General features: G+C 39.6%; 1 pseudogene; it reads left to right on the forward strand.

Moving 5' to 3' along the window:
- Nucleotides 1–4,546: 4,546 nt before the first annotated feature.
- Nucleotides 4,547–15,299, forward strand: LOC134622979 (myosin heavy chain, fast skeletal muscle-like; annotated as a pseudogene).
- Nucleotides 15,300–16,238: the final 939 nt, after the last annotated feature.

The raw sequence follows: 16,238 nt of genomic DNA on the forward strand, positions 1-16,238 counted from the left end.
TTAAAAAAAAACTACAAGAAACCGAATGTTTCAAGCTCTTTGAGGCTTGAGATTTTGGCTAACAGGAATTTATCAGATTTCATCATTTGAAAGTTTGGCCAAGTTTAATTTGATGTTCCACCATTGTATATTTGACAAAAAATTACAAAAAACATAACTGGTCTGACTTTGCAGTAACGCACACAACTATAGAACAGAGAGCAATGATAGTAAGCATGGAGGAAATGTAAGTCATGTGGCTGTTGATTATGATTTGTTACTTTGTAAATGAACTCCTTTAGTACAGTTGCAAAAGAGATGAGCATCAGATTCAAGTGCTTGAAATGCAGGGCTTAACCCACAATCTGGGAAGCTGTATAAACTGGAAGATAGTTAAGTCTATGTGCAACCAACTAGAAATGTTTAGTGATGAAAGTAACTTAGGAACGTAATACGGCAGTGTAGATAAATCTTGTATATGTAATTCAGGTGTATAAATGTTGTATAAAACGTAATAAATAAACATTTTTTCATGTTGATGTATTTTTAATACTAATCAATTCTATTTTCTACAGGTAGATGGGTCTCTGCATACACATAATTTTTCAGTTTTTTGCTACAATTTCATGTTTACATGATTCCTGTAAATCTATTCCACTGTGCCAAGGTTTTTTCTAATATGGGAAAATCTGCAAATAACATTCATGTGGATTGTTTCCTTTTTTGTGTGTATTATTTATTTATTTTTTACTATATCCTTTTTAAAACATTTGAAAAAAGTAGTTTTGCACCTGCAGTCTCTCTTACTCTTCCAGCTTTGTCAGTTAGCACTTCATGAGTCGTTGCTCCATCTCTCCATGTCTTCTTTTTTTTCTCTTCTCCTTCTGCCCCATTCCTGTGTAGATAATTAAAAAACAGCATTAGTTCGTTGCTTTTATTAATTACCTTTAAACTTTTAGGGGGAAAACTCACATGGCAATGGGATTTTGTGATAAGTAGTTATTAAATATTTCTTACTCAATTAAGTTTACATGTATCATTTGATTTGTGAGGATCACATTACTGCCTGTGGAAAACAACCTTGGCTGTGGTCAGAAAAAAGACAGCAAAGGTTTCATTAAAGGTTCTGCTGAGAACTATGGAAAACAGCATGGGTGTTTTTAAGCTTGACAGGAGAGGCAGCTGGTGCTTTTGAGATACATAATAGAGTTTATACTGGGTGCACTACATCAGTGAACTCTTAAATTATACTTGTCTGATGACCATGCAGGTTTCATTTCAATCCAGATGTTCCCCAGTATTCATTTAAATATGCTTAAAGTTCAGTTCAAGGTGATCTAGAGCAATTCCCAACATTCAAAAATCACAGTAAACCAGTGAAATATCTTTACAATCTATTACAATTACAGTTCACATAAAAAAGCAAGACTGGAAATTCTACCGAATTTCTCAGAATAATGCATGCAATAAATAATCCGTATGAAAGCTGAATAGCATATAGAAAAATCTGAAAATATGTCATACCATATTTTAAGATAGTTCCAAGGGACTGTCCCCGGTTTTCCCATCTTCTGTCCAATGCAAGCTGGTACAGATTCAAGCATCACCCTGTGACCTGAATAAAACATTTTGTATAATAATAATAATAATAAAAAAGACTAAAATAAAAGAATAAATTATTTTTAGGTAAATGCAAGCTCTCAGTGAAAGCTGGTGAAGCAGTGTAATGTTAAGAGACCAGAAGATGATCATGATGGTGATGATGACAGAGAAGCCGGTAACATGACCAACATGTTTGCACCTTTGCAACTCGAGGCATATAAGATGCAAGTGACTACCACTCATGTGGCAGTCATTAACACTGCCAGGAAATGAGTGCATCCCAAACTACTACTGTTTTAATAACCAGACCTTGCTCTTTAAAAAAAAGAAAGAAAAAAAAAGATGCGGCCCAAAGGTTAGCAATACAAATTTGTAATTCAGTTTCTTTTTCAAAAAATCAGGAATAGTCGATTCATTTGCATAACGATGATGGAAAATTTCATCTGCATGAAGCCATTAGCTTCCAAAATATCAAGTGTGAGTAACAAGTGTAACTGTTGGAGACAGCTTAACAGTCACACCCAGGCACTCTCACACTTGTCACCTTCTCACGCCCTAATACCAGAGCCCTACTGCAAGATGGGTACTGCCAAGTCAAAATCTCAGACCTAATTTTAACAAAGAAAAACCACGCCAACAACAAAACTCTTTGTCATCAAAAAAGGTCACAGTCAGTGCTCCTTGCAGCTATATTTGAGTACCACTTATTATCAGCATGCACTGAAAGATTAAAAGACAATATTAAAAATATAAACGCTGCATAACAACACAGCATTATTAAGAGAGTTTAATAAACAAATACTTTTCTTAATGAAATAATAACACATTCTTTAGTAATTGAGTTCCAGGCTTTGCAATTAATGGCGTCAAAAACCCCCACATCCTCATTCTGCAATCTAAAGCATTAGTCATAGAAATCTTTTAAATGCTTTACACATACACAAAATATGCCACACAACAATCTGAATGGCTGCCATAATGCAACATACAAAATATAACTCTACCACATGGCTAAAAAAATCACTCCACTGACCTTAGGTTTTCACATGTAACTAAAAATGACAAAACACAGGTAAAACACTGTTCTACACATCAGAATATTACATTAAAACTGTTATACACTAACATGAAAATAAAAGTGCAACCAAAATGCTTAAAGGATTAAATTAAACTGTACAATACTTACAGTGTTGTACATTTGAACACAAGCACAAGGATGCTTCTTTGTGTTCAGCCACCAGACTGGAATGTTACCCAGCACTCACCTTGGTTTATTATCCACAGCCCAGCTGATACTCTTTGACAAATGAAGAAGGTGTCAGGCGTAGATCAAAGTCCATTAAAATACAATAAGCCTGCTAGGTATGTAGCATTTGACTTTAGTATCAACATAAGCCTGATGCTATATTTGAGTTTTGCCCTAATAAGACAGAAGATTTCAGAGCAGGTATCGTGTAACACATGTTTATTGAAGACAGAGGCTCATTATATCTTGTGGGTAAGTGCTTTAGAATGTCTTCTTCTTATTCACTGCTGTAAGTTGATCTTCTTTCCAGGGAAACAGTGCCCAATGGCTTTCTACCCACACTTAATTGTGCCGGCTGTGTTCCATAGTCTTGGCAAAAATGTCTGCATGCTTGCCATCCTTGACAAAAGCCTCAACAACCATCTAACAAACAATATGGAATTGAATGCCCTAAACAATGTTAACTCACTGCACTTAGATTCACAGGAAAAATCCACGATGAGGTCATTTTTCAAACATAAAGGAAGAAGAACTGGTACTCTGCTGCTCTACTTTTAGGGATTGTCTCAGTCTCCCTTGTGTATCCCTTAAGAACAAGACTAAGAACAGCTGTTGGCACTGTTGTAAAATGTAATGCCTTGGCAATCCTTCCTTTTCTTTAAAGCTTTTTGGCACTCATTTTATTTTATAATAATTTCTGACTTGTAAGGCCTCTGAAACAGTACCTCAGTGACTTTTTAAAGCTTCTCCAAAGCACTTCAAGGGACTACTGTTGTGCCAGAGACCAATAAAAAGATCCATTAGTCACACCTTTGGACTGTCTGTAACTGCTGACTTGACTTTGGCCAAAAATGAGCCAATTTCCTATCTGTGCTACACACAAACAACCAAAAGCCAACTGCACATCTGTATGTTACATAAAAATTTAAAACAATACAGGAGTATGGAGTTCGGAATGCTGCTTCATCTCCGTATTTTTGCTAAAGGCAACACAACCCGACTTTGTGTTGGTAATTACAGGTACAGGAGTTCTGGCATGTAAGACGTCCAGAAGACATAAACTGTGCAATGACAGAGGCGGAGGAAAGAACTGGTGCACAAGGATAACACCACACAGCATGACCAAATAGAGAAACCCACGTGTGATAGGCTCCCATCATTTGATATAAAAGGAAGAGCAAGCACCACCAAGCACAGGCACCCAGCAAAGGTAAGTATCTTGAGGAGGTCATTTATTCCAGTACTTTGCCATATCATAGGAATCAGGCTGGTTATTCACATTTTTATGTTTCCAAACAGATTTTTCTTTAGAAAAACTAGAAAATTAATTTCTATTTGATACTATTTTAAAACAAAGAACCACTGACTTAACTGTCAAATTTGTGAATCTTTGTTCCTTATTTCAGAAGTCTGCAGTGAAGTCTGACAGAAATACCCATTTCTCATCTGGTGTCGTCCAAGGTAAATGTGATCAGTTTTCTTGATCAACAGTGCCAGTGCATGAGTAGGACAGACACAAGAGCGGATCTTTATGAGCATCTCTTGTTGGTACTCATTGAATCCCTGGCTTGAGAGTAGCTACTCTCAAGCCTTCTCTTCTTAAAGGAATAGCATGTTTGACTGTAGCTATAAGAGTGTGAATATATATAATATATACATTGCTGACAAATAAGATGAATGACTCCTCTCTTGTTTCCTCACTTGCAGTAAAGGGTCATCATGAGTGGGGACGCAGAGATGGAGTGTTTTGGCAAGGCGGCCATTTTTCTCCGCAAGCCAGAAAGAGAGCGCATTGAAGCTCAAAACACTCCATTTGATGCTAAAACAGCATACTTCGTGACTGAGCCCAAAGAAATGTACCTCAAGGGGAAACTTACTAAGAGAGAGGGCGGCAAAGCCACCGTGGAGACTCTGTGTGGAAGGTGAGAGTAGTGACACTTGAATTTGTGCAGCTTCAAATGTGAATTCAGACTGCTCAAGTTATGAATACCTATATGGATATGTTAACTATATGTAGCATGGTCCAAATATCTGAAACCAGAGAGGTTTCGGTATATTTACATGTAACACAAGAAGTCATGACATTTAAGATATATTTGAAATTTTCAGAATCTGACAAACTCTTCTCAGCAATCAAATTTAAACTTGTGAGATTGCCCTGAAGCCATTCTTCACCACGATAGCAGAAAACATGGCATCACAACTGAGATTAACATTTTATTCCAAATCCTGATATTGGCCTTTTTATGGAAAAACCCCACCCAAAAACATATTAAATCTGAAATACAACCTTGTGCAAATTACAAAGTAGACTAAGAAGAAGTAGCTTTTTGGACCCATTTGGATGTATCCCACTGTCTAAAACTGATCAGAAGGCCAAATGAATAATTTGAAATAAGAATGAGAATAAAACAAACAAGATTAAAAACAAATGTCACAAGACAAAAACTGCTTAATTCTATCTGAATTTACATTTGTGCCTTCTTGGTCCCTTTGGCAGACTATCACTGTGAAAGAAGAGGAAGTCTTCCCCATGAACCCTCCCAAATTCGATAAGATTGAGGACATGGCCATGATGACCCACCTCAGTGAGCCTTCTGTGCTGTATAACCTCAAAGAGCGCTATGCAGCATGGATGATCTACGTGAGTTGATCAGAACTCCATAGCTGATACTCGTGCTCATGACAAAAGGAAGATCTGCATCATAAATGATCCTTTCTGACTCCACAGACCTACTCTGGGCTGTTCTGCGTCACTGTGAACCCCTACAAGTGGCTCCCAGTGTATGATTCAATGGTTGTGGCAGGATACAGGGGCAAGAAGAGAGTTGAGGCTCCACCCCACATTTTCTCCATCTCTGATAATGCCTATCAGTTCATGCTCCAAGGTAATAAACCTTCTTAAGATACAATGTGTCCTGATCATTTTTAAGCTACAGAGTTCAGAAACAAAACAGCTGCAATTCAAAAGTGAACTAATTATTTTAGCTTGATGATTTTGGTCTCTTACAGACAGAGAAAATCAGTCCATCCTGATTACGTAAGTACAAAGCATGCTTTCATATGATGAGCATTTCCAAAAGTATTATTCGCAATATCAAAATTACATCTCTAAAACTCCTTACTCGAACCAGTGGAGAATCTGGTGCAGGAAAGACTGTCAACACGAAACGTGTCATCCAGTACTTTGCAACAATTGCAGTGGCTGGAGGAAAGAAAACTGAGCAAGCTCCCGGCAAAATGCAGGTAGATGAAGTTGCAAAATATTAGATCTAAAAATCAATCAATGAATTCCTGTACTCACAGCTCATGAACGGTGTCTTTAGGGGTCACTGGAAGACCAAATCATTGCAGCAAACCCACTGTTGGAAGCTTATGGTAATGCCAAGACTGTGAGGAATGACAATTCTTCACGTTTTGTAAGTTATTTGGTGATTTTACTTTAGTTGAAATTCTTATAAATTCTGTGGTAAAAATTCACAGTTCGTGTTCACTGTTGCAGTTCTAATTAAACGTTATTCTCCTGCTTAGGGAAAATTTATCAGAATTCACTTTGGGACAACTGGAAAACTGGCTTCGGCTGATATTGAAACATGTATGACTTTTTGTTTTGGTTTTATTTATGAATTTATTTTTGAGGGAATTATCAGAAATTGCTTTGACTGTGCTACAAGGAAGATCTGTCATAACCACGAAACTTAAATCTGTACAGATCTGCTGGAGAAGTCTCGCGTGACGTTCCAGCTCTCTGCTGAGAGGAGCTACCATATCTTCTATCAGCTCACAACGGGCCACAGACCTGAGCTCATTGGTTAGAGAATTACACCAAAATTACACCAAAAACAAAATATAGTGTTTATATATATTTTGTTCATTATGTTTTATGTATTTTGTTTTTCTCATTCAGAGGCTCTCCTGATCACCACAAACCCATACGACTATCCCATGATCAGTCAGGGGTGAAATCACTGTCAAGAGTATCAATGACGTTGAAGAATTCATCGCTACTGACGTAAGAACAGCTTCACTCACGACCTTTCACTAATATTAATAACTATATAAACAGAACTCCATGAAGCTTATCATATTGATGTTCGGCTTTGTTCATGGGGAGTTTGAATTAAAAATGTAATAAATGCTGTATCAAAAACAGCTTTCTATTTTACATAAAAATATAATGGGTTCTGTTTGTGCTTATTAAAACTTATTCATCATTTCACAGACTGCCATTGACATCCTGGGCTTCACCGCAGACGAGAAGGCAAGCATGGTATAAACTGACCGGAGCTGTGATGCATCACGGAAACATGAAGTTCAAGCAGAAGCAGCGAGAAGAGCAGGCTGAGCCAGATGGCACTGAGGGTATGAAGAACATTGTGCACTTTAAGCACTGCTGATTTTGTCACTTGAAAGAGGACCTTTGAGGTAGAGGTTTATTTATTTATGAATTTGTGTTCTTATAGTTGCAGATAAAATCGCCTACCTCATGGGTCTGAACTCGGCTGATTGCTAAAAGCACTGTGCTACCCGAGAGTGAAGGTTGGGAACGAGTATGTGACCAAAGGTCAAACTGTTCCTCAGGTACAGATGTTACAAAGAAAACACACAAATAACAAATTATTTCCTGTAAGACAGTGTCTTTAAACCAAACCCTTCAAGCCACTGTACATATTGATAAGGCTTTTTTTTTTATCAATAGGTTACAATGGCACTAAATAAGTTCTTAAATTTATAACCACTAACGATAAAATCAATATCCCTTCACTTCAAAATCAGGTCAACAATTCCGTCAATGCTCTCTCAAAGTCCGTCTATGAGAAAATGTTCTTGTGGATGGTTGTCAGAATCAACGAGATGTTGGACACAAAGCAGTCAAGAAGCTATTTTATTGGTGTCCTGGACATTGCTGGGTTTGAAATTTTTGATGTAAGTATGCAGAACACTGCATAATCTTATGTTCATGTTGCTAATTATACAAAACATTTTCAAAACATTTCAGGGTTTAGGGTATGTCAAGAATAAAAGCACAGTCTCGTTTTCGGTGGCCGCTTGCTGAGCTTACCTGCATTTTTTCAGTTCAACAGCCTGGAACAGCTGTGCATCAACTTCACTAATGAAAAACTGCAACAGTTTTTCAACCATCACATGTTTGTCCTGGAGCAAGAAGAGTACAAGAAAGAGGGCATTGAATGGGAGTTCATTGACTTTGGCATGGACTTGGCTGCCTGCATTGAGCTTATTGAGAAGGTGAGCCGTGTGCTGTCTATTTGCACACATAAAACAGTAGAAAACAACTTGAAACTGTTTTTTTATGCTTCTTTCATCACGGCAGCCGATGGGCATCTTCTCCATCCTTGAAGAGGAGTGCATGTTCCCCAAGGCAACAGACATAACCTTCAAGAACAAACTCTATGACCAGCATATTGGCAAAAGTGCCCCCTTCCAGAAACCAAAGCCTGCCAAAGGCAAAGCTGAGGCCCACTTCTCCCTGGTGCACTATGCTGGTACTGTTGACTACAATGTTAATGGCTGGCTGGAGAAGAACAAAGACCCCCTGAATGACTCTGTGGTACAGCTCTACCAGAAGTCATCAGCGAAACTGTTGGCTTTCCTGTATGCGTCACATGCCTCTGCAGAAGGTGATGATCATATTTTTAAGACAGAATTCAGAGTTTCTATTGTTTTCATTATATTTCAAAATGATCAGATTTAGTACAGAACAGAATAAAAATTAAGTTATGAAATAAAAAATTATATTTAAAGTCATTTAAGTTTATATCTGACATTAAATGTTACAGCTGAGGGAGGTGGAAAGAAAGGTGGCAAGAAAAAGGGTGGGTCTTTTCAGACTGTATCTGCTCTGTTCAGGGTAAGCATAAAAATATTATCTCTTTTTTTCCTCAGATGCGTAGGTAGCATCCAGGGTTTACTTCCCATCATGTGACAATTTGAAAATTTTCACATTTCAGGAGAATCTGGGCAAGCTGATGACGAACTTAAGGAGCACTCATCCTCATTTTGTACGCTGTATCATTCCAAATGAATCAAAAACTCCTGGTAAAGACTGGTAACAATAATATAAATTAATGCATTTTAAGGTAAATGTAATGCCATGTACATGACTGAATTTAATATGGGTTTAAGGTCTCATGGAGAACTTCCTGGTCATCCACCAGCTGAGGTGTAACGGTGTGCTGGAGGGGATCAGGATCTGCAGGAAAGGTTTCCCCAGCAGAATCCTCTATGGTGACTTCAAGCAGAGGTGATTACTAAGAATAAAGACATTTGTCACAATCTAAAGATCAACTTCTCCTTAATTCATCATTTACCCCCAATCAGATACAAAGTGTTGAATGCCAGTGTCATCCCTGAGGGACAGTTCATCGACAACAAAAAGGCCTCAGAGAAACTCTTGGGGTCCATTGATGTTGACCATACCCAGTACAAGTTTGGCCACACAAAGGTACAGTAACAAAAATGCAAACTTTTGTGGGTATTTTAAATAAACTTCTGCTAAATCATGATACTTTAAGCAGGTATTACAATTTTGCTTTTTGACAATGCTGTATGTGCTCTGTATGACTATTTTTCAGGTGTTCTTCAAAGCTGGTCTCCTGGGTCTCCTGGAGGAGATGCGTGATGAAAAACTCGCTATCCTTGTCACAATGACGCAGGCTCTCTGCAGAGGTTTCCTCATGAGGAGAGAGTTTGTAAAGATGATGGAACGCAGGTACTGTAGGCATCGTAGCTTTACACACCAAAGGGGTTTTTTACAAATGCAGATGACAACTTCAATGTAAATTCTGCGCCAATTTTTTCTTTCTGGTTCAACCCATAGTTTTCATTACAGCTTTTCAAATCTAAAAATACCTATTTTCCTCAATCTTTTATCCTCAGGGAGGCAATTTACTCCATCCAGTACAACATCCGTTCATTCATGAATGTCAAAACCTGGCCTTGGATGAAGTTGTACTTCAAGATTAAGCCTCTGCTGAAGAGTGCAGAGACGGAGAAAGAGATGGCCGCAATGAAAGTGGACTTTGAAAAGACCAAAGAGGATCTGGCAAAGGCTCTGGCTAAGAAGAAAGAGCTGGAAGAGAAGATGGTTACTCTCCTACAGGAGAAGAATGACTTGCAGATCCAAATTCAAGCGGTATGTTAAAATAACAAAGGAATTTGAACTATGTCTTTATGAATAAGGAAATCTTAATCCATTTGTATATTACTATCAATTTAGGAAGGTGAAAACCTTGCTGATGCAGAGGAAAGGTGTGAGGGGCTCATTAAAGCAAAAATCCAGCTCGAGGCCAAACTCAAAGAGACAGCTGAGAGACTGGAGGATGAGGAGGAAATGAACGCTGAGCTGACTGCAAAGAAGAGGAAGCTGGAGGACGAGTGCTCTGAGCTGAAGAAAGACATTGATGACTTGGAGCTGACTCTGGCCAAAGTGGAAAAGGAGAAACATGCCACTGAGAACAAGGTTGGTGCATCAGTCTCAAGGGTTTGAGGTCAAATTGTTTGCAAACTGCAAAGACCTTTTTTAAATATACTGTCAATATAGGTTAAAAACCTGGTTGAGGAAATGGCTTCCCAAGATGAGACAATTGCCAAGTTGACCAAAGAAAAGAAAGCCCTCCAAGAGGCCCATCAGCAGACCCTCGATGACCTGCAGGCAGAGGAAGACAAAGTTAACAGTCTGACGAAGGCCAAGACCAAGCTGGAGCAGCAAGTGGACGATGTGAGTATAGGAATTTGAGTTTCCTTGAAAATAAACTATAAATCCCAAAAATCTCAAAACCAAAATAAAATCTCATCTTGTTTTACACAGCTTGAAGGTTCCCTGGAGCAAGAAAAGAAGCTTCGCATGGACCTTGAGCGGGCTAAAAGAAAGCTTGAAGGTGATCTTAAACTGGCCCAAGAAACCATCATGGATCTGGAGAACGATAAGCAGCAATCTGATGAGAAAATAAAGAAGTAAGCAAAATGCAATTAATCAAATTTAGTATCTAATATAACTGCATTTGCTTAGCAGACAGCAGCAACGCTAAAGATCATTTTCCGACCAACCAGCATACGTTAATGAAAAACAAATCATAATAAAAACAGAACGGTTCGCCCACTCTTCCGCAAAAGTGAAAAAACAAAAACTCTCTGTTTTCAGTGTAAAAATCAGCAGTCAGAATGAGGGTTATCTATTTCAAGAATTAAAAATAAATAAATAGAAAATGTGGATGTAAAATTTGGTTTGAACTTTTCCCCACAGGAAGGACTTTGAAATAAGCCAGCTTCTGAACAAGATTGAGGATGAGCAGTCTCTTTCTGCTCAGCTTCAGAAAAAGATCAAAGAACTGCAGGTTGGTGTATCTGACAGCAAGCTGCCAAGTCTATTACAAGTAACAAGTATATTCAGCTTTATTATTACAATTTGATGTCTGTTTCTTTCAACATGTAAATCGCAGGCTCGTATTGAGGAGCTTGAGGAGGAGATTGAGGCTGAACGCGCGGCTCGTGCCAAGGTGGAGAAGCAGAGGTCTGATCTCTCCAGGGAGCTGGAGGAGATCAGTGAGCGGCTCGAGGAAGCTGGCGGGGCCACTGCTGTTCAGATTGAGATGAACAAGAAACGCGAGGCCGAGTTTCAGAAGCTGCGGCGTGATCTCGAAGAGGCCACCCTGCAGCACGAAGCCACTGCCGCAGCTCTCCGCAAAAAGCAGGCTGACAGCGTGGCCGAGTTAGGAGAGCAGATTGATAACCTGCAGAGAATCAAACAGAAGCTGGAGAAAGAGAAAAGCGAGTACAAGATGGAGATTGATGACCTCACAAGCAACATGGAGGCCATCGCTAAAGCCAAGGTACGATAGAGTAAAACATTTGACAGGCAAGAGAAAACATACATTTAACCTTGTGTTCATGTACATTTGACTCTTGTGTCCATTACTTTAGATTATTGCAGCTTTTGTTCATTTCAGGCAAATCTGGAGAAAATGTGTCGCTCACTGGAGGATCAGCTGAGTGAGCTGAAGACCAAAAATGATGAACATGTGCGACAACTGAATGACATTGGGGTGCAAAGGGCGAGGCTTCAAACGGAGAATGGTGGGAAAATTATATTTGAGGTATTTTTCATTCGATATATGATCATATTCAAATGTGGATTGTGTTTTTTCTTTCTTTTTTTTCTGTCTCACCTTAGGTGAAATCGCTCGCCAACTGGAGGAGAAGGAAGCCCTGATCTCTCAGCTGACAAGGAGCAAGCTGGCTTACACTCAGCAGATTGAAGAGCTGAAGAGGCACATTGAAGAGGAAGTTAAAGTAAGTGCACATTTAAAACACCTGCACTACCTCAGAGCTGATTAAACCACAATTTAAGTTAATAATAATAATTTTTCCAATTTTCTGTAAGGCCAAGAACGCCCTGGCTCATGCTGTCCAGTCAGCTCGTCATGACTGCGACCTCCTCAGAGAGCAGTATGAGGAGGAGCAGGAGGCCAAAGCTGAGCTGCAGCGTGCATTGTCCAAAGCAAACAGCGAGGTGGCTCAGTGGAGGACCAAATATGAAACCGATGCTATTCAGCGCACTGAGGAGCTGGAGGAGGCAAAGTAAGTCTTCGGTTTTAGTTTTGTCCTATTGCAAATTACGTTTAAGTTATAATAGAATATAAAGTCTGTAAACTAATTGTTAACAGGAAAAAGCTCGCCCAGCGTCTCCAGGATGCAGAGGAGTCCATCGAAGCTGTGAATGCAAAATGTGCCTCTCTGGAAAAGACCAAACAGAGACTGCAGGGTGAAGTGGAGGACCTGATGATCGACGTGGAGAGAGCTAATGCTCTGGCTGCTAACCTTGACAAGAAGCAGAGAAACTTTGACAAGGTACCATTTTCATTTTTGACTTATTTATTTTAATGAAAGCTAATAAATCATGAATTATGCAAATACATGGGTCTGCCTTATATTTAAGATTCTTGCTGAGTGGAAGCAGAAGTATGAAGAAACCCAAGCAGAACTAGAGGGAGCTCAAAAAGAAGCTCGTTCGCTCAGCACTGAGCTGTTTAAGATGAAGAATTCATATGAAGAAGCTCTGGACCAGCTGGAGACCCTGAAGAGGGAGAACAAGAACCTGCAACGTATGCAAAGCTTTAGATATTCAGTCAACTAACAAAAATACCAGACAGTAAGCTAACTGTGCAAAATTTTAAAGTTTTTATAACGTATTTCAATTATTATACCCAAGGAATTTTACCCAATTTCTAATGTTGTTTCATGTATTTTATGTTAGAAGAAGCGATAGTGTGCCCCACACTACTGCTCAGAGACTTAAGTCTTACAAATGTTATACTGTACGCTACAATCAATGCAAGTTTGCATTTATTAGACATCAAGATCCACCGAAAGTAAGCAAAATAATGAATTCTGCTTAAACTTTAAACTGATTATTCTTTATTATCTTACAGAGGAGATCTCTGATCTAACTGAGCAAATCAGTGAGGGTGGAAAAACCATTCATGAACTGGAAAAAGCGAAAAAGACTGTAGAAACAGAGAAGTCTGAACTCCAGACTTCACTTGAAGAGGCAGAGGTACTGTTTGATAAAAAACTACTCTCCAATCAGCACAGTTCAATTTTAATGATCCTGGAGCTACATGGTAAATATTTTATTTTTCAAAGGCTACTCTGGAGCACGAGGAATCCAAGATCCTCCGCATTCAGCTTGAGCTGACCCAAGTCAAGAGTGAAGTTGACAGGAAGATTGCAGAGAAGGACGAGGAGATTGAACAGATCAAGAGGAACAGCCAGAGAGTGATCGAGTCCATGCAAACTACTCTGGATGCTGAGGTCAGGAGCAGGAATGACGCCCTGAGAATCAAGAAGAAGATGGAGGGAGACCTGAATGAGATGGAGATTCAGCTGAGTCATGCCAACCGCCAGGCAGCTGAAGCCCAGAAACAGCTGAGGAATGTGCAGGGACAGCTGAAGGTGGGTCCACTGAAGGATTTGCCCAAACTTTCTAAAAGTATCTGAAAGGTGTGCACTAATACCTCTTAATGTTCCACATTTCAGGATGCCCAGCTCCATCTTGATGAAGCCATCAGAAGCCAGGAAGACATGAAGGAGCAGGTTGCAATGGTGGAGCGCAGAAACAACCTGATGCAGGCTGAGATCGAGGAGCTGAGAGCTGCACTGGAGCAAACAGAGAGAGGCCGCAAGATTGCTGAACAGGAGCTGGTTGATGCCAGCGAGCGCGTGGGACTGCTGCACTCTCAGGTTAGTTACGATTCAAAAACTTCATATGTTTACAATTTGACGGGTGAAAGTCCGAATATGTGATTCATTATCCTGTATTTCCTTTTAGAACACCAGCCTTATCAACACCAAGAAGAAGCTGGAGGCTGATTTCATTCAGATCCAAGGTGAAGTGGAAGATGCTGTCCAGGAGGCCAGAAATGCTGAAGAAAAGGCCAAGAAGGCCATCACTGATGTGAGCCACCCTGATGAATGTCTACACAGTAACTCATTCTCTGGCAACTATATTAGCCTAACAGTTACAACAATACAAATGACATGAAATTTCAGGCTGCCATGATGGCAGAAGAGCTGAAGAAGGAGCAGGACACCAGTGCTCATTTGGAGAGGATGAAGAAGAACCTGGAGGTGACAGTGAAGGACCTGCAGCACCGCCTTGATGAAGCTGAGAACCTGGCCATGAAAGGCGGCAAGAAGCAGCTCCAGAAACTGGAGGCGAGGGTGAGTGTCATGAGAGCCATCCAACTGATTCGCTGTAAGCTGGGGAAACATTTTATCTTTTAAAAATAACTGCATACATCCTTTGTCAAGGTCCGTGAACTAGAGGCTGAAGTTGATGCTGAACAGAGGCGCAGCGCTGATGCTATCAAGGGAGTGCGAAAATATGAGAGAAGAGTAAAGGAGCTCACCTATCAGGTCAGCTGATTACTACTACAAAACCACAGTAATGAAAATACCATGCTTAAATGAGTATTACATTTATACTAGAATAACTAATTATTGCTTTACAACAGACGGAGGAGGACAAGAAGAATATTGCCAGACTTCAGGATCTGGTGGACAAGCTCCAGCTCAAAGTGAAGTCCTATAAGCGACAGGCTGAGGAGGCTGTAAGTAGACCTGATTCTCATGAAACACACTTTGTATCACTCAGTGCACAGGGTTTAACTTCACTGTGGCTTCTTCTACAGGAGGAGCAGGCCAACACTCACCTGTCCAGGTACAGGAAGGTGCAGCATGAAATGGAGGAAGCTCAGGAGCGTGCTGACATTGCTGAGTCTCAAGTTAACAAACTCAGGGTGAAGAGTCGTGAAATAGTCAAGGTAAAAAAAAAAAAAAGATCTAGCATGAATCAAATTTGTAGAAATATTCATCCTGTTAAAATCGAGATTATCCAGCCAAATTTTTAAGTGCCACTGTTTTGTCATTTCAGACCAAGGAAGCAGAGGAGTGATGAAGAAATCAAGGTTGTAAATTAACAAGAAATCATACAATATGACTGTCTTGTTAGCTGTTCACATAAGCAAAGTGACTGTGTGGTGACAACCTAAAGTCAATAAAAGTTAGAATGATGCACCTTTTGTCTCTGTGCTCTTATTTTTGAATGACTCTGAACCCTTTTAAAGTCTCTAACACCCTGGTTATTGTTGTGTAAACCTATCAGTCTGGTTCTAGTGTGAAAGCATGAAGCTGCATTCATACACAAGATTACATATCTCCATTTGTGGATTTTCACCTTTCAAAAACAGAAATTTAACAGAGCACAAACAACAGAGTTTGTGTGCTTTTAGTTGTTCCAGGCACAAACAGATTTGTCTAAAATTCAGCTTCAGCTTTCAGGCCCCTCTTCTGTGAAACGGGCTCCCAGTCTGGATTCAGGAGACATACAGCCTCCTTACTTTTAAGATTAGGCTTAATGTTTTCCTTTATTAACTATAAAGCTTATAGTTAGGGCTGGATCATGTGACCCTGAATCCTCACATTGTTACACTATAATAGGCCTAGGCTGCTGGGCTCTTCGCATGATGCACCGAGTGTGTTTTGTTCACTCACCCTATTCACTCTCTATGCGTTTATACACCTCTCTGCATTTAATCATTAGTTACCATTAATCGCTGGCTCTCAACAGTGTGTCTTTTGTCCTGTCTTCCTTCACCCTCAACCAGTCACAGCTGTTGACTGCCCCTCCCTCAGCCTGGTTCTCCCAGAGGTTTCTTCCTGTTAAAAGGGAGTTTTTCCTTCCCACTGTCACCAAGTGCTTGCTTATAAGGGATTGTCTCATTGTTGGGGTTTCTCTGTGTTATTTTAGGGTCTTATATATATATATATATATATATATATATATATATATATATATATATATATATATATATATATATATATATACACATTC

Source organism: Pelmatolapia mariae, unplaced genomic scaffold (assembly GCF_036321145.2).
Source record: "Pelmatolapia mariae isolate MD_Pm_ZW unplaced genomic scaffold, Pm_UMD_F_2 NODE_ptg000307l+_length_41548_cov_1, whole genome shotgun sequence".
Classification (NCBI taxonomy): domain Eukaryota; kingdom Metazoa; phylum Chordata; class Actinopteri; order Cichliformes; family Cichlidae; genus Pelmatolapia; species Pelmatolapia mariae.